General features: G+C 39.6%; 1 long non-coding RNA gene across 2 annotated transcripts in view; it reads right to left on the reverse strand.

The window, feature by feature from the left end:
• LOC140511418 (uncharacterized) overlaps positions 1–19,507 on the reverse strand; it is a 45,147-nt gene that overhangs the window by 4,946 nt on the left and 20,694 nt on the right. Inside the window, exon 3 of one of the 2 annotated variants that reach the window (XR_011969546.1) lies at positions 16,176–18,902. The exons of the other annotated variant lie outside the window; for it this stretch is intronic. This is a non-coding gene — a long non-coding RNA (uncharacterized lncRNA). Of the gene's footprint in view, positions 1–16,175; positions 18,903–19,507 lie in introns of those variants that run through there. 2 annotated transcript variants of the gene reach the window in all.

Below are 19,507 nucleotides of genomic sequence, written 5' to 3' on the forward strand. Positions count from 1 at the left end.
ATGTCTGCACCCACAAATATATACTATACTTGGTCTTAGGGAGGAAAAATGATTGTCTCACACACATATACATATATGTGACATTTTATTATAATATATCATTTTATCTTTTACCTAGAAATGATGCTGTGGATAGCCTCTTTTTTCTTAAATCTAGCACAATAGTACAATGACTTGCTTGTAGTAAACATTCAATAAATATTTGTTGATGTAGCCCCCAAGTCATAAAGGTGAATAATTACTTGAAATGTTGATTGCCTCTGGTTAGAGGCAACTGATTGGCTGAGGGCCCTACCACTAGCAACCTGGCTAATGCCTGCCCTTCACCTGTCATAGTGGTTTGCCTGGGTTTAGTTGTAAAGAAGCTCGTGTGGTTTGGGGGTTCAGTTTGAAGGGAGTCCGGGTTCTCCCCAGGGGATTGAGCTTGCTTTTCTCACATTCATTGGTTTATCACTGCCACCTCAGCTTCCTGAGGAAAGTAATGCTACCTGGAGAAAGTAAATCTACCTACTGCTAGTCTAGGGTTTCGCCAAGAAGGGGAAGAGGAAGAGGAAGAGAAAATACTCAGAATACAAATATGAATCAGGTATAGAACAGGTTTATTCCCACAAAGTAGAGCTAGCTATGCACAAAAGAATAAGGGCATGTATTATCGTATGATTCGCTTATCACTAGTAGTACAATCAGTGGAGAGGTTAACATTCAAGCCTTGTTGGAACATAAACAGTTTTTGCAAAGCTGCTGATTAGCCACTTTACATTTCACCTCCACTGAGTACAGTCTGACAGTGACTTCTCTGTTTCTGTCTCTGTTTCTCTGTCTATGCCTCTTATCTCTTTCCGTCTCTGTCTCTATCTCTGTCTCTGTTTCTATCTCTGTCTTTCTCATCTTTATTCTTTCTTTGCTACCAGTCCACTCCCATTTCTTTTTTCCAAGTATTTTATTTTTAAATTTTTTCTTAAATTTATTTTATTATTCCCACTTCTGATGTAGCCATAACCACAGAAGCTGCTGTGGCTGCCATGATGGTGGTAAGAGATGCTACCACAGCACCAGGCTTTTTGAGTTTTCACAAGACTTGCCTTAGCAGGACATGTGATCATGACATCTAGGTGGAAATGTAGCTCCATTCTACCCCCAACCTCTAGGCAGCTCAGAGTGGTCCTTATACTTTTAAGCTGGTGGGAAGAGGGCCACCCAAGGGGTGGGTGGCTCCTTTAACAGATTCATGCAGTTCTGGCTTAGCAGCCAATCAAAGAGTCTCTACCCAGGGATAAGTCATACATGGCTAGAAGCCCGTTCCCAAACCTCACCTCTCTCCTCATCTCTCCCAGCTTCCATTAGGAATGATGACTTAGCGTTCTCTAAGAACGAGGTGGGGAGGACACCCAGAGGGCACCTGCTTCACTTGTTAGAGGGGATCCTTCAGGGTTTGTCAGACATAGCACCAAATCTATCGGTAAAGTTGAATTTATTCTTTTCTCAGACTAAAAGGTCAGACATACCAAATATCATAGGATCATAGATTTATAGCTGGAAAAAACTATTAGAGATTGTCCAGTCCAAACTCCTCCTTTTATAGTAGAATGAAATGCTGGTCTTAAGGCAAGGTCTTTAATTTTTATCTTTGTATACCCCAAATCTAGAAAAGCAGTGTGGCATAGTGCATAGACAGCAGTTCTCGGTGGTCATGAAGACGTGGGTTCATGTCTCACCTCTCGCACAAACTGGTTATGTGACTCTGGGTAAGTCATATAAACTTCTAGCTCCACAGGAATCTCTCTAAGACCATAAGCTACAGAGAAGAGAGCATGGATCTACATTGGTGGAGCAAGTTTCTGCTTTACATGAATGAAATCACAGGTCCAGACAAAAAAAAAAAAAGCCTATCTCTAGCATATCTTTTGTACTTAATAAATATTTGTTTACTTGAATCACAGAGGAGAAAATCGAGACCCAGAGAATTCAAGCAACTTGCCTGGTGTCACCCAGGGAAGAAATTTCAGGTGTTAAGCACTTCTTTAATGTATTCTGTTTGTCCCAGGTTTTGCCATTACTATAACATTGATTCCAATTAACTTCTATAGACTTTCAAAGTATGTATGTTTTCTACCCCTTTACTACATATTACCAAGTGTGTGATGTGGGGTGGGGCCAAGGGAGAGCAGGGACATATAGCTTTATTAGGTATCCATCACCAAGGAATCATTTGAACTGAATGGACCCTGTAGCCTCAACAAGGTTAATAATCTAACAAGGGCAGATAAGAGAATGGGAAAATCCATTGGATTTTCCCTACCTGGATCACAAATATTCTATATTTGTGTATGGAAAGTCCCTTTATTGCCTATAAAAACACTCGTCCCAAAGGGGCTATTTGGTTGGCATTGGCTAGGAATTGAGAAAGAAACTTTGATGGGAAACTTGAAAAATTGTTAGTAAAGGACCTATGAGTATGGGTATCATTTTACCTACTGACAGATGGAAGGTAAAAGGCCGACTCTCTAGCCAGCTTTTGGAAATACATTAATTGAGAAAAGTTGGTCAGCTTGAGCTGTAGAGCAGGATAGCATCTGGCCTTCACTTTTATTTCTTTGAAGTGAATTTCATTTAGCTAAGACCTGGGATAAAATGAAAGAACTCATTCCTTGATGAAAGGTGGGTGTTCGTGTGATTGGGCACATTACATGGAAGGAGCTGGAGTCTGGGATCATCTGTTCCTCTGTGCTGTGAAAATATTTCCAGGGTATGACTGACAAGTGTATGGAACTTCCCTAAGGGCCCATTTCAGATCCAAGCACCTAGAAGCTTGTGTTGAAGCCAAGGAGGAGAGGAAGTCTGTCTTAGCCACAGCTCAGCACCCACACCATAGGAACCCTCTCAAGCAGTCAACACCAAAGAAAAGGAGTCTGAACCAAAATGAAGCTTCTGTTTGAAAATACAAGCTCTGAACAGTGCACCATCAAATCCCTGAATCAGAGTCAGGACATGGTGGTGCTTCCTGATGTAGCTGAGCCAACCAACACCCTGAATTTCTCAAATAAGGAAAATTAATAGCTGCTAAGGACCTGTCTCCCTTCTTCTCTCCCTTGGGGAACAGCCGTGAGAATGAAATGGACATCTTGAAGCACACAGCCCTGGATGTATTACAGAGATGGTAATAAACAGCATAGTTTCTGAAAAGTAGTTTGGTCAGAATCTCAAATTTTCATGAAGCCAAAGCTGGGTGACAAGGAACTGCTTTTTGGGTTGAGAGGTTGCTCAGGCTGTCTTTTAGTTTTTTGCCACGGAATTTCCACTGAGAAGAGGTATTCCTGATGTCACCGTTTGCATATTGATTTAGAAGGAAATGCAGGTTTAATCATTTTGGTTTCTGTATAACTTTGCAGTCATACTGAAACTAGGATATAAAGATTAGCATATGTGGGCATCTTTCTGGGGTGAGTTTGGTTTACCTTAATGACTGTAGGAGGAGATAGGAAGTGTGTTGGGGGAGGAGAATGGGAAAATATATTCTGTAATTCCTGTAAAATAGGACCTTTGTGTTATCTAGGAGGAAGGGAAGGGATAATGGTGGACAAATGCTGCCTGACCCAGGAGAGGCTATGTGCAATCTTTCATCCTGGCAGCTAGGTATATTGGGAGGGTTAATGGATGCATTGCCTTGGCATTTGGATGCTTATTGGGACTCTGAGGAGACTTACTCTAAAATGGTTTTAAACGTGTTGGCACTAGTTCAGTGTGTTTGTATGTAAGGAAAGGGAGTAGGGTAGGGATGGGGGTCCATGATGATCTCTCTCTTATCAAACTATTAAAAGTACCAAATGGAGAGTTAGTTGGAGACTGTGGATAGACTGAGCTATGCAAAATGTCTTCATGAATCAAGCAACCCAGTTTTGGGCAGATTGAATACTCAGAGGTCTATACCACAGCATATTGTGAACAACGGACAATAACCCCAGTACTTTGAACAACCGAGTAAGTTTTTGGGGGGAGGGTTAAAGGATCTGGACTTGTGATTTCATCAATGTGGGTAACTCATGAACTCCCTCTATCTAGCTAGGTTGGCAACCTTTGCAATACAGGGTAATGAGAGGTTAAGCAATTTGTCCTTTGTCACACAGTAAGTGTGTTATCACAGTCAGGACTTTGAAACCAAGACCAACAAGGTGGCATACTGGTTCTGGAGTCAGGAAGACCTGAGTTCATATCCAGCCTGACCCCTACTAGCTGTGTGACCCTGTTTAAGACACTTAACTTCTGTCTGCCTCAATTTCCTCATCTGCAAATTGGGGATAATGAATATATTTACCACTCTGGACTGTTGTAAGGATAAAATGAGAAAATATTTGTGCTAAATAAATGCTAGTTATTCTTTTTAATCTACTATGCCATACTGAACCTCAACTTAGTAATTAGTTATCAGCAAACTAACATGTAAGTTGAATGAATGCTAAATCCACATGGACAAGCAACTTTTGGAGGGTAATGGTCCAGAACCCTGTGACAGAAGATATAATGTAAAAAGCAAACAGAGACATGTCTGAATCCAACCTTCAACACTTACTCATTGTGTGACCAGGGGCAAGTCATTTAGCCTCTATAAATTTTAGCTTCTTCATCTGTAAAATGGGTATAATAGTATATAGTACTTGTCTCACAGAGGTAATATAAGGTCCATATGTTTGTACAGTGCTTTGTAAATTATTGAACATTAGACAAATTGCAATCATTCCTATTGTTCAGACTGATAAGTGAGAAACTAATAAATCCCTTATGGAGGAACAAGCATGGTTTAGGAGGCCTTCCCTGCACCCCACTCCCCAGCCTCCACTAGCTGCTACCACTACTTTCCCCTCTTAGATTACCTCCCATAGACATTGCATTTACCTTGTATGTAACTAGTTATTCATCTGTTATCTCCCTCATAAAAATGTTAACTCGTGGAGAGTGTGTACTCTTATTTTTCTTTTTTTGTATCCCAGTGCTTAATATAGTGCCTGGCACATAGTAGGTTCTTAATAAATGCTTATTGACTCACGGGACTGACAGGGAGGACCTTGGACTTCTGTTTCTCAGTTGCAAATTCATTGAAGGGTCTTGGAACATGCTTGATCTTCTTGATTTTCTAGTTATGAAACTGGCTTAAGTGATTTCTGAAGAACGGTGATGATTGAATGAACAAGGGTAGAGAGACCAGTATGTATTACTGTTGCCTTGATATTTCAGTTTCAAGGACTCCTGATTTCATCAATAAGGATACTCCTTGGGACAGTTAGGTGGATTAAGCACTGGTCTTGAAGTCAAAAGGACTGAGTTCAAATCCAGCCTTTAATACTTAACACTTACTAGCTGTATGTCCCTAGGCAAGTCATTTAACTCTGATTGACTTACCAAAAAAAAAGTGTACTCTTTTTTTACTGATTTAGATCAGATTCCGCTACACTTTACCAGGCAATTTAATAATCTGCCATGGAGAAAAAAGAATAATATAAATTCTGGTCATCTCATGGTCCGCCTTCTGGTGATGAATCTGTTGGGTGATAGACACAAATCTTTGCTCAGTTGTCCCTCCAAGTTTTTATGACCTAGCATCTTCCTTACCTCAAATCACTTTTTATCCTTTATGAATGTGGAGAATTGGAGAGATTAGTCTGGAAAGAAATAGATATTTCCACACATCCAGTTGAGCTGAACAGTTGAGATTTTGGAGTTTCCCTATTTCACATAACCAGAAAGGAAGAACAACCTTCTCCCCCACCCCACCTCAGAGATACGTTGGTGTGTCCTCACCCTCCATCAGATATACCCTTCCCTTGGTGCCCACTTTGATGAGGTCAAATCCTGGGTATGCTTTTTAGCCACCTAATTCAGACAGGCTAGATATACCATTTAAAAATTCTAGTTAAAATGAGTTACACAAGAGACTGTCACCCTGTTGTTAGCATTCACCTCAGTCAATTGACTTTCCAGATTAGATGGAGGAGAGGTGGTAGCTGATTGGCTGGCTTCTGCTTTTCAGTGACTTTCCAGTCACTGTTAATAGCATACAGCAGATAGGCTATACCATCTATGTTGGATTTTAATTTTTAGCCCTCTTTCCTTTGTCTTTCTCTATAGGAAGCTAGATAGTACAGTGGCTAGATCCCTGGGCCTGAAGTCTCACCTCAGACACTGACTAGCTGTGTGATACTGGGGCTGTCACTTAGTCTCTGCCTCAATTGTAAGATTAAATGAGATCATTTTTGTAACAATATTTGTGAAATTTGTGAAGTACATAGCACAGTGCCTGCCTGCGTGTTGTGGTGGTTGTGTTTGTCTCTCATTTTTGAAGACCATGACATCAGAGAAATGATGACATGACTTGCACTTGACTTTGTTTTGAGTGAGGGAAGGCTGTGCAGGTCACCAGCCTCACTTCTCCTCCAAAGCCATCTGAATCCAGTGACCAGATATTCATCAGGATGACTGGAGATGGCCCAGGATGCACTGGGAGACCTTGGCCTTTTCAGGTCTTCACTTCGACGGAGGTAATGCTCATTGAATGAATAGGCTTCTTTAAGAAGTAGTCAGAGAATGGTTCTCTTAATGAGCAAAAGAAAAAAAAAATAACTAAAGCTGGGAGGAAAAGACAAACTACAACTATTGATAGTCACTCTAAGGTGGCCAGTAAGTGGAACTTGGGCATTGAAAATGAAAAGCACTTTCACTAGAGGCCCCTCTATGGACTCTGCCTGAAACTGAGGCCTAGGGTGTCTAATGAACATTGTATGTGCACCCACAAGTGTCCAAGAACAAGAAGTGACAAGTCCTTCAGAGGTGCTTAATATGTGCTTGCTCCCTCCTCCTTCTTACCCTAAAAATGGGACAGCAATGACAATGAAAGAATCCCTGAAGTATCCCTCCCAATACACAGATAGATGCAGAGTGGAATGGGAGAAAGAACATTGATTTGGACCGAGAGGACATAGGCCTGAATCTCGTCTCTGCTGTTTGATTACTAGGTGACCTTAGACTAGTTATTTAATGTGTTTGAGTCTCAGTTTCCTCATCTGCAAAATGAGAGGACTGAATTAGATGACCTACAATGTCTTTCTACCTATAAATCTTGGGAAAAGTGAAATTCAGGTTCTCAATTTGTCCTGTTCCAATTTGAATATGGGTAGTTTCCTGTACTTCTCTCTTGTTAGCCTCTCAAAAGTTTTAATTTCTTCTAAGTTTTATTTGCTATTGCCTAGGGTATCAATGTGTTTTACCAGTCAACATGGATTCATTTTTTTTTCTTCAAAGGCTGGTTGGATTAGTACATTAACTGACTAGGGTATGTTTATGATTTTTTACCTTTTTATTCATTATTTGGCTCCTTTTCATAGAGCTTCCTACCACCCCAATATTTGAGTTCCACTACTGATTAGAGGGTAGAAACTGGAGATGGAGGAGATTTAGTATTCATCTTTCTTCTGCAAATGTACAGATACTTTAGAAGTAATACTTCAAGGAGTTGGGTTGAAACTCTATGAGAATATAGTGTTTGGTCCTTAGGTAAGTTTTCTAGAAATTGCATTAAAGAATTGAAGTGTTGGACCTCTGTTGCATAGACCGTATCTGAACATTACCTTTAAACAAATGACTCCCAGATCCATATTTAGCCTTATTCTCTCTCCTGAGCTCTAGCTGTGAACCATCTTTTAATGCCTTTTTAGGCATTTTGAACTGGATGTCCAGGAGATATTTCAAACTCAATATGCCCAAAACAGGACTCATTATATTTTCCTCCAAAATCACTCATTTTCTGTATTTCTCTATTTTTGTTGAAGGCACTACCATTCTTCCAGATTTGCAACACTGATATTATCTGGAGAACGTCACTCTTCATCTTGATATATCTAATCAGTTACTAAATCTATCATTTCTAGCTTTCTCACATTCTTTCCTCCCTCGCTTTTCATAGAACCACCACCTTAGCTTAGTCATTCATCACTGATCCCTTGGACAATTGCAATGGCCTCCTGATATTTCTTCCTGCCATAAATTATTTCTCATTAGTATCTGTTTTCCACACAGCTGTTAAAGCAATTTATGGAGTTATGATTATGTCATCCCCTTACTTGATAAACATTGATGGCCCCATATTGCCTCTAGGATCTCATTTAATCACCATTGTTTAGCTTTTAATAACCTTCCCAAATTGGTCCCAGCCTAACTTTCCAACCTCATCATACACAAATCCTCTTTTCTTTCTCTGTGGCATGGCCAAATTGGCATTCTTGGGGTTTCTCATACATGGCACTTCATCTCCTCTATATCTGTCCCCTTGCAATGGCCACATCCTGTGCCTAGAACATGGTCTCTTCACCTCCATTTCATGGAATTATTTACTTCTTTCAAAACTTAGACCAAGCATTACCAGTTGTATGAATTCTTCTCTCAACTCTTTCCTTCTTCCCCCCACCCCCAAACCAAATTGATAGGTTCTTCCCTCCCTAAATCATCTAATATTTATTCTGCATATACTCATATAGGTACATATCTCCCTTGGTAGAATGGAAATTCCTTGAGAACAGGGTGTGTTTAATTTTTGTCATTTCATCCTGAGTCCCTAGCAGAGTACCTGACATTTAGTAGACAATTAATAAATACTTGTTAATTGACTGATGAATAGATTCAGACTGCAGAACTGGGACTGAGTTTCAGGTATCAAAAATGAAATCTCTATGTGACTCTGGTTATAAAATTGCTACAGGTTGAGAACATGATAAGAGATCATAAAATAGAGATGCTGCTCCATGGATTGAGTCATCCCAAAGTGTCTAGTGGATTGACAAAAGCTTGTATTTATTTTTAACCTTACTTTGTTCATAACTTGCCCCCCCCGGCTCTTGGCCGGTTTTATAACCATACCCCTCTCTTCCAGTAACACCAGTCTCCTTACTGCTCTTGTACATAAGACAGCATCTCCTGACTGTCTGCTCCCTGTGGCCAGAACTCTCTCCCTCCTCATGTCCTTCTCCTCACTCCTGCGGCTTCTTTCGAGTCTCAGCCGTAGTTTTACCTTCTTCAAGAAGCCCTTTTCGTTCTTCCTTAATCTTAGGGAATTCTCTCTGAGATTATCTGTACTTGTCCTTTATATGAGTGTGTGTGTGTGTGTGTGTGTGTGTGTGTGTGTGTATTTGTACATAGTTGTTTAAGGAGATGGCTCCTCCATTATACTATAGTCTTCGTGAGAGCAAGGACTGTATTTTTGTTTGTTTGTTTTGCGTTTCTGCCTTTCTTTGCATCCCTAGTGCCTAGCCGGGTAGGGCTGAGGGCTAGGGCCTGGTGCATTGTAGGGTTAAGAAATGCTTGTTGACTCACTGAAGATATTATGACCTGGCGCAGAGTTAAATGAGAAGAACCAGGAAAATAATCTATACAATGACTACAGCATTGTAAAGGAAAACAACTTTGAAAGACTGAAGAAATATGATCAATGCCATGACCAGCCGTGACTCTAGAGGAGCTGATAACGAATCACGCTTTCCTTTACTTGGCAGAGAGGTAACAGACTAGAAGTGTATTATTGTTTAGTTGTATCTGACTCTTTGTGAGCTCATTTTGGGGTTTTCTTGGCAAAGCTATTAGAGTGGTTTGCCATTTCTTTCTCTAGATCATTTTACAGATGAGAAAACTGAGGTAAAGAGGGTTGAGCACTTGCCTAGGGTCACACAGCTAGGAAGTGTCTGAGGGCAGATTTGAACTCAGGAAGTTGAGTCTTCCTGATTCCAAACCCTGAGGCACTCTGTCTACTGTGCCACCTAGCTGCCCCCAAGAGGTGTAGAAAAAGACATGCATTTTCAGTTATGGCCACTATGTGAGCTGCATGATGGTTGGACTGAAGGGAAAAAAGATCTTTCAGCAGAAGAATCTGTAGGAACTGTAACTTACTCCCTCTACCACATCATATGCTCTAAGCTTGAGCCCACTTTCCTATGAACTCTGTGGGTGCTTGTAGGAGAATGCCACTGGCTTGGGGGGAGAGGTGATGGTTACTCCCATTGTCCTTAGGAAACACATATTTCTAGAAACTAGTTAAGTATGGCTAATTAATATCAACTGATAACCCATGGAGGGAAGTATACTAGTGAGGGTGAGATCGTAGGGTTACCCTTATAAACATGAAGGAAGAAGTAATCAGCCCCTGTCTAGGGTACCACCTGCTAGTACAAATTGGGTTAGGTGAGCACTATATTTATTTGTTACAAAAAAAGGGACTTTATTATCTTTTTAAAAGGGGGAAGAGGGAGGGAAGAGGCAGTGATAATGAGGCCAAAAAGAAATAAAAAGAAGAAAACAGCAATGAAACATTTACCAGCGTACAGAAGGGGGCAGAAAGAAGTTTAAAAGGGCGTGGACAAGAAGGATTGTTTTGAAGCTACTATGTTAAAAAAAATATACATATATTATTTAGTTTTTATAATTATAATATTTATAATGTATTTATTTAAATATGATATATTTATTATTTAAACATATATATGTATACATATATTTAAAAATCCCAAATTTCATATAATAGACTTTCATGGTTTTATATGATATATGGTATTCTTCTTATGGTTTTTTTTTGTATAGGAAAATTTTCATGCTTATTGATGTTCATCAAGTTCATAATAATAAAAAAAGATTGAAAAAAAGGCATTGTTTCTAGAAAGAGGGAGGTTATAATCTTACTACAGTTTGCCTGGGTCATACTACATGTGGAGTGTTATGCTCAGTTCTGCATGCCGTAGTTTGAGAAGAAAATTAGCATTGTGCTGGTGGTGGTGGTGGTGTGTGTGTGTGTGTGTGTGTGTGTGTGTGTGTGTGTGTGTGTGTGTGTGTGTATGATCTGACATTTAGAAAGTCTTGATATTATGCCATACTGGGGCCAATGGAAGGAATTTAGGATGTTTATGCTAGACCTAGATAAAAGAACATAGGGAGGTGGGGGTGTATTTGGGGATGGAGATAGGATACTTGTCTTCAAGTATTTCAAGGGCTCTTAAATGTAATAGGAATTCAGCTTGTTTTGCTTGGATCCCAGAAGGGAGAAATAGGAAATAGATGTTTCAGAGAAGCAGATTTCAGTCTGATATGAGGAAAAAGTTCCTAATAATAGGAGAGGCTCAAAGCTGGAATGGGTTGCCTTGTAAGGTACTCAGTTGCTTGTTAGAGATTTTCAAGCAGAGACTGATCACTTCTCAGTGACACTGCTGCCAAGTGGACTTGGCAGTCCCCTGGGAGCTTCTGCTCAGATACAGGTTGAACTGGATGACTTCATGGACCTTACAAGACTGAGATTCTTTAATTCTATGATGTAGCTCCCCTCCTTCCTCCTCCAGATCACAGTTCTATGCAATATCATTCTCTCTACGATGAATCTCATTGGGATTGCCTATCATCTCGCAAACATATTAGTGCCCCAGCCCAGCCTTTCTGACAAGCATATCTCTCCTTTACACCAGGATTCATAAGTTTTGGGTGATGGTGTGTCATAAGGATGGTGTGTGTGTGTGTGTGTGTGTGTGTGTGTGTGTGTGTGTGTGATCATGGTATCCCGTGGAAAACTGTGCTTTACACCCCAGTTCCATGTCAGGTCATTTTCTCCCTCTCTGGTTTTAATTTTTTTAATTAAAAAAATCTTTAGTACAGTGTTCTTTGGTCAAAACAAATAAGTTCTGGTCCTTCTACAGTGGAATAAGGTTGGGGTAAAGATAGGAGAAAAAATGTCAAATAGCCTATTAGTTATTACATCCTGCCAAGTGAGAAAGTCAATCTCTCCCGAAAGACCAGTGACAGGTGTTCGAAAAGGATAACATATGGAACTTGGGGTTTTTCTTCAGCCCATCCAAGACAACAAATAGCCTCGCCCTCTGCTCCTCCCTAATCACAGTTATAAGAAGCCTAGGGACTTCTACATAACTGGTCAATCAGGGTACAGGCCTGGGAGTGGTTCCTTCCCTCTAACTGGGGACAAATACAATTCCCAAAGCCTCATTTCTCTGTTACTTGGTGTTGGAGTAAACCCAAGAAAAATGGAAAACAGATCAAATGAACCAAGGGATGCTAAGTGCCATGGTAGCAACCTTATTGAAAACAGGCCCTGTGGTCCAGGTTTCATATAGGGCTTGGGCATACTGTTCCTTGGGCACACTGTGGTGTGCACCCATCCCAACCACAGTTCAGTTTTCACTCAATATCTCATTAGCACTAATGAGGGTAACAAGGAACCACTTGAAGCTGGGGCTTGGTTTCTTCTGCATCATAAGTGAAGTTCTGACCATGGCCTCAGATCTCTTTCTTGACTAGGGAACCGCTCATATACATGTACATACATGTACTGGTACATGAGAGGCAGCATCATGTAGTGAATAGAGAGTTCTCCTTGGATTTAGAGAGACCACAGGGGTGGGGAACCTGAATTCAAAGTCAGCCAAAGGGCTGCACTTGAGGATCTAGAAGGCCTCATGTAGTCTCAAGGCTGCGGGTTTCCCACCTCTGATTCCTGAGTCCTGTACTGGCCAGACACTGCTTATGTGAAGCTGGGAGAATCTCATAACTTCTCAGGATGCCAGGCAAGTCTCTAAGACTTAGTTGTAGTCACATAGCTAAGACAGATTAGAGGCAAGACTTGAATCCAGGCCTCTCTGACTCTGAGGTCAGCCCTCTGTCTATTATGTGATATATACTTGTGGGAGGCAGCTAGGGAGTTCAGTGTATAGACCTGGATCTGGAGTCAGGAAGTCCTGAGCTTAAATCCCAACTCAGACACTTACTAGCTGTATGACCTTAGACCAGTCCCTTAACTTCTAATTTGCCTCAGTTTCTTCATCTGTAAAATGGAATAAAAATAGCACCTCCCTCTCAGGGTCGTTGTGAGGATAAAATAATGTAATATTTATAAAATGCTTTGTAAAACTTGGATTGTTATATTATTTATTATAATAATTAGATATTATTGTGTGATAAGAATATGCATAAAAACTATGAAATACCAGATTTCACTATGTAATTGTTGTAGATTTTATGCCAATTTTTTACAAAAAAATGGGGTGTGACCATTATGTGAAGCTTTTTCTTTTTTCTTTCCTGCTTTCTTTCCTTCCTTCCTTCCTTCCTTCCTTTCCTTCCTTCCTTCTTTCTTTTTTCTTTCTTTCTTTCTTTCTTTCTTTCTTTCTTTCTTTCTTTCTTTCTTTCTTTCTTTCTTTCTTTCTTTCTTTCTTTCCTTCCTTCCTTCCTTCCTTCCTTCCTTCCTTCCTTCCTTCCTTCCTTCCTTCATTCCTTCCTTCCTTCCTTCTTTCTTTTTAAAATTGTGCCGGTATTACTTAAAAATCATTTATTACTAAACAGTCTTGGGTGCAGGATTAAGATGCATAGAACACTTGTGAATATACGTTAAAATTGGGAAGATGCAAATTTTACCATGTCATGTGACTTACTCATGTCCACTCACTGGCTCCCCCTGTGCCTATGGCTCTTCATTGGATTGAGTGACAATACTGTTAGTACTACAGCACTCTAAACAAATCACACAAGTAGGCTTTGGGGAATATACTGTCAGTGCATGTGCACTGAGAATTCTAGGCTCATGGCTCTCAATGCAGGAGAAACAAATGCATTTCCATATGCCACTGGTGAATACACTGCTGCTCTGTTTACCTTTTAAGCGATGTGATGAACAGAAGTATCCCATGTGATGATTACATGATGAAAGGCTATAAACCAATTTTTGGACTGAAAAACCCCAACCAAAACAGGGCACAACGATTATGTGGTGGCGATGATTATGCCATGAAATATGGTATTCCAGTCTGGATTGTGGGTGACCCAAGAGGGAATGGAAAGATACCATTGAGAATGCATGGATGGTAGTCATATTGGATATATCCGTGTACTTGGAGACAGGAAGTCCTACCTCAGATGCCTACTAGATGTGAGATCCTGGGTGAGTCACTAAATCTCTCCCAGAATAACATGTATCTCACAGGGTTGTTAGTGATATCACATGAGAGAATATGAAAAAAACGTTTTGCAAATCACAAAGTGTTGTGTAAAGTTCCTTTAAGTAGACTGTAGCATATTACTAATCTAAATAACATAAAAGGAGTAAAAATTATCATTCAGGAAATGTACAATAAGAAAAGAATGGGGAAACAATTAACAATTCAAAATAAAACAATGAACTTCTAAGACTCAGGCAAAAAGAGTAGTGAGCCTATGTATTATCCCATCACAGGCTCTAAAGAATCGTGCTATCACACACACCAGCCATACCTGCCTAGTTTTCATAAAGAAAATGGCCACCACATAGGCTGACCAACCAACCATTCTAGGCTCTTTTATAATGAAGCAATCTCAATGATTAGCTGCTCACTGTTCAACAACCCAATTGACTACATGCACTATGCCAGGAGTGGGTAACTGGAGACCTCGAGGCCATGTGTGGCCTTCTAGATATTTAAGAGAGGCCTTTTGACTGAATCCAGTCAAATGGTCACCCTTGAGGACCTAGAGAGTCACATGTGACCTCGAGGCCACAGGTTCCCCACCCTTGGCTAGAGCATTGAGATGTATAGGTCTTACCCAGGATGCCAGCCTTTATGTGTCAGGTACTGGACCCAGGTCTTCCTGGTTTTGGAGCTAGCTCTCCATTTATTATGGCACCCTGGGTATTATACTTTAATTGGTGATTTTTGATGCCAATATTTTCTTCATTCTCTCATTTCTCTTCTAATTCTGTCTGCACTGATTTTATTTGGGCAAAAGCTTTTAAACTTCATATAGCTATAATTATTTGTTTTATCTTTGAAATTTTCTATCCATTGTTTGATTAAGAATTCTCCTCTTCAACCCCTCACCGTCAGCTGTAGCTTTCCTGGTTTTAAAAATGTTTATTATGTGTGTTAAATTGAAAGAAATCCTTAGTGGATGTGTGCAATAAAAGTTAGGAAGTGGATCATATGATTAACTTTCTGCAAATAATGTCCTTATGTGCCATTTATATAGAGGAAAAGATGTTGTACTACAACGGGGGTGTGTAACCTGTGACCTCAAGGCCACATGTGGCTCTCTAGGTCCTCAGGTGCGGCCCTTTGACTGAATCCAAATTGTACAGTTCTGTGACTTCAAGTCAGAAGATTCCCTACCCCTATACTAGGACTTACAGAATACCTATGTTTTACCATTTTTCAACTGTGGAGAAATTATGCTACTACTTTGAATCTCAGTTTCCTTGTAATGTAGAATGGGGGTAATGAAACTGTCCTACTCTAGATTTATTATAAGGCTCAGATGAGATAAAGCATAGGAAAGCTTTTTGGCAAATATACTTTTTTACTGCTAGATAGATAACATTTAAAGTTTTCAAAGCCCTTTCCATATATCTCATTTGAACCTGACAAAGATCCTGTGAGGTAGATACTGTAAGTATTATGACATCTATTTTACAAAGGAGGAAACTAGAGCTCTGACAAGTTAAGTCCTATCTATGGGCACACAGTAACTGATAGACAAAGGATTCAGACTCGGGTCTTCCTGACTCCAGAGTCATTAAGTTATACAGTTTCTGAGTACAGCACAGTTTAGGAAAAAGTGAAATAAACTTGCCATTTAAGACCTGGGTCCAAGACCCAGACTACTTTTGCATGTCTATGTAACTTCTCTGAGCCTCAGTTTCCCCATCTGTTATATGGATATAATAATAACTTCCTATATCATAAAGTTCTTGCAAAGAAAGTATGCCACAAACCATAAAGCATTATTTAATGTGTGGCATACTTTTATAGCATATGCCTTTGATAATATATTTATACATCTATATATTACTTAAAGACTCATTATATATGTATATATTCATCTGTACATTTACTTAAAGAGTCATTATGTATTTATATATCCATCTGTATATTTAATTACTTAAAGACTCGTGTACATATCTATATATAGTATACTATGTATGAATTATATATGCATGTATATAAGTCTTTAATGTTTCTTGACCAAAGGCTATTGCGAAACTTCTTGGCACACAATATATAATACAATCTCTAGAGTATTAGTAATATATCTTTCCATTGTAGTATGAATCCAATGTACTGAGATGGGAGTGGGGCAACCTCAGAGGTTGGACGCGACAGACTTGACATGACAGACACAAGGAATAATGATGTCATTTACTGAAAGAACAAATAGTTTTGAGGAATTAATGCCAGGTTCCATCCATCATTGGCTCTCTTTTGCTGAATAAGGCATTCTCCATACCTAGAGAGGCAGCATCATTCTGGGCCCATCTTAAAGCTGCTTACTAAAAGTCATAAGAGGGATGGATGATAGTATGTCTTAGGTACTCCTTAAGTACATATGTATGTAAAAATGAAGTTATAACCATTTTTTGGTAGGAGAGAAAGGAAGGAGGGAGGGAGGAAAGGGAGAGAGAGAGAGAGGAAGAGAGAGAGAAAAAGAGAGAGAAAGAGAATGAGAGGGGAGCCATTAAGACCGAGTTAAGGCAGAGTTAAGGAGAGAGACAACAGGAGGAGTGAGGGAGAAGAAGGAGAGGGAAAGAAAGACAGAAACAAAGAGAGAAGAGAGGGAAAGGAGAAGGCAGTATTTAGTTTCCTTTGAACAGAAATTTGGGGTGATAAAAATGCTCCCCAGACTCAGGAAAGGCGTCCTAAAGCTGTTTCTCTGATGTAGCTCTCCCATCCTTCACAAGGCCTGTCTAAAAGCATTCCAGGTTGTGTAATGCCTGATCTTAGGGAGGAGTCCATTTCCCCTCCCTTCATTAATTCCTGGCCCTTCCTGATGCCACAGGGAAAAGGGAGGGGAAACCTAAATCTGAAACTTCAACAATACGTGGGCATTATTGTACTTCTGCTAAAATGTGATATTTATTTTCATTTATGAGGTCAAGTTTAGGTCAGACTATCCATAGAATTACCTCTGAAAGTTACTTATTTGGGGGAAGGAGTATGTGTAAAGGAAGGCGAGGCAAACACCCAAAGGCTTGTAGAATTTAAGATGAATGGAAAACTTGATCCACAAACACTTGACCCAGAAGTCTTCTTTAGCCTGGACCAGTTTTGTGGCAACATTTCTTTTACTTCCTGTTTGTGACTAGACTTTCCTTGCCCTATTTCCTTTTTTTTTTTGGAAGGGTGGAGGGTGGGGTTTACATTATCTCCTTTTTGATTTTTACCTGCCCTTCTGAAAAAGTATTTTGAGAGGAAAGGAGGAAAGGAAATTTGAAGGCGAAAAATAAGGGACAATGTTAATGTGGAATAGGAAAAGTTGATCTAAGGATTCTTAATTTGGGGGCTGTAAATTTGTTGGTTTAAAAAAACCCTATGGTTTAATAGAATAAATTTCCTTTGAAATCTTATGTATTTTATTTTAAGCAGTTAAGAATATTACTCTGAGAAGAGACCCATAGATTTTACCTGATTGCCAAAGAGGTTTATGACCCAGAAGAGTTTAGGGACTCCTGAGATTATAAACTTTGATTCATAAATTTACTTTCATTTCAATCAACCCCAAAGGGTATCTGGCAGTCAGCAGAGAATATCTGTTGAGTTCCTAACTTGTTCTGTGCTGAGAATTTATGGAGATTGTACAGCATAAGGAAAAGGCCAGGTTTGGCTACCCACTGCTGAAGTGGAAGAGAGCTCAGAAGCATGTTCTTCCTTAAATTCAGGACTTCCGTGTAGTCGTTCCAACTTGGCTTTCCCAGTGGAGATCTCTTTGTCCATAGACGCTGAAAAAGCTCAGGTGGCATGTTACCAGATTTGGTCAGCAGGGGGTGCAGCTGTGCAGCTGAGATGAAGTGTAATAGCCACTTCATCTCAGCCAAGGAGGTTGCAGTAACGAGTGAGACCCCAAGTGAATTAACTAGAGAGCAAGGCAGGAGTCAGCAGCCAAGAGAGGCCGTGGGTATTCTGGCTGCAAAAAGTGGAAACAGACAGAAGAGACCGTGGTGGGAGGGGAAGTGAAAGCCTGCTAACCTCAGCTCACTAGGGTTGCTGTTGGCAGACCAACGTCCATCACAGATCAAAATTAATGCACCTTATACTCACCTAACACTTTGTAAACTTTCATTTCTGTTATTTAATTTGATCCTTATGGTAAGCTGTGAGGTGGCCTTGGAGCCAGGAAGACACGTTAAAAGTTTAATTGCTGACACATATTTGCTGTGTGACCCCAGGCAAGTCATAGAATTTTTCAGTGCTCCAGGCGGATCTGTAAGACTGTAAGTTGAAGACTAGGTGTAGATCTGCACTGGTAAATGGACTTTCCTCATCCTGGAGTATATCCCCAGATAAATGAAAACAAAGGTGCAGTTGCTATATCTATCCTCATTGTGAATTTATCATCGATAAATATAAGCATTTCAGTGTACAAAGAATAAAAAAGAGGTGTGTAACATACATACACATACACATGTATTTTTAAAAGTGTTCATTTCTATTACAAAGGTTTTTTTAAGGACTGTATCTATTATCTATCTACACACGTGCATATATAAGAGAACTAGTTAGAAATAAAACCGATCCATTTTTTTCCTTTTCTGTATTTTTTTAGTTTTCTTCTTTGTATTTTAAAAAGCTTTACTTTAAGGGTATCTATCACAATGCACTAAGCTACCTATCCAATGGAAGCTTTTTCTTTTAAGAACTGTATGTATATATATGTACACATATATGTACATATGTTTGTATATATACATCCATGTAGAGACACATATTCCAGAAAAACAACAAATCAGCATGTTGGTGAAGTGGATAGAATGTTGGACTTGGAGTCAGGAAGACCTGAATTCGAATTCATGCTCAGTAATTTACGAGCTGTGTAATCCTGGGCAAGTAACTCTTCTGCGACTTCAGTTTCCTCATCTGTAAAAAGGGGGTAATAATATTATTCACCTCCCAGGGTGGATGTGAGAATATAATAAGGCAATATTTATAAAGCATTTTGCAAGCATTAAAACGCTATATAAATGCTAGCTATTATATCTGTGAATCCATATTTAATTCTACATCTGTATTCTATCACTTGTCTGTCAAAAGGTACATTTCATCATCAGTTCCCTGATATAGTTGCTTTTTTGTCTTCCAAAGTTGTTTTCTTTCACATTCATTATTAGTGTCGTCCTTAAGGAAATTGTTTTCCTGTTTCTGTTTCCTACACTCTGTATCAATTCGTATAAGTTTTCCCATGCTTCTCCTATGTAATTTGTCATGGATCCATAACATTTCATTATATACATAAATTCAAAATTTATTCCACCATTCCCCAAGCGATGGGCACTTAAAGTGCTGCTATAAATATTCTTGTATATATGGAATCTTTCTGTCTCTCCTCTGTCTCTCTCTCTCTCTCTGGGATATATACCCAATTATAGTATTGCTGGGTCAAAGGTTATGCTTAATTTAGTGACTTTTGGGGAGGGTTCCAAACTGTTTTCTAGAATGGTTGGACCAATTCAATGCATTAATGT

The sequence above is a fragment of the Notamacropus eugenii genome, chromosome 6 (genome assembly GCF_028372415.1).
Source record: "Notamacropus eugenii isolate mMacEug1 chromosome 6, mMacEug1.pri_v2, whole genome shotgun sequence".
In the NCBI taxonomy this organism is placed as follows: domain Eukaryota; kingdom Metazoa; phylum Chordata; class Mammalia; order Diprotodontia; family Macropodidae; genus Notamacropus; species Notamacropus eugenii.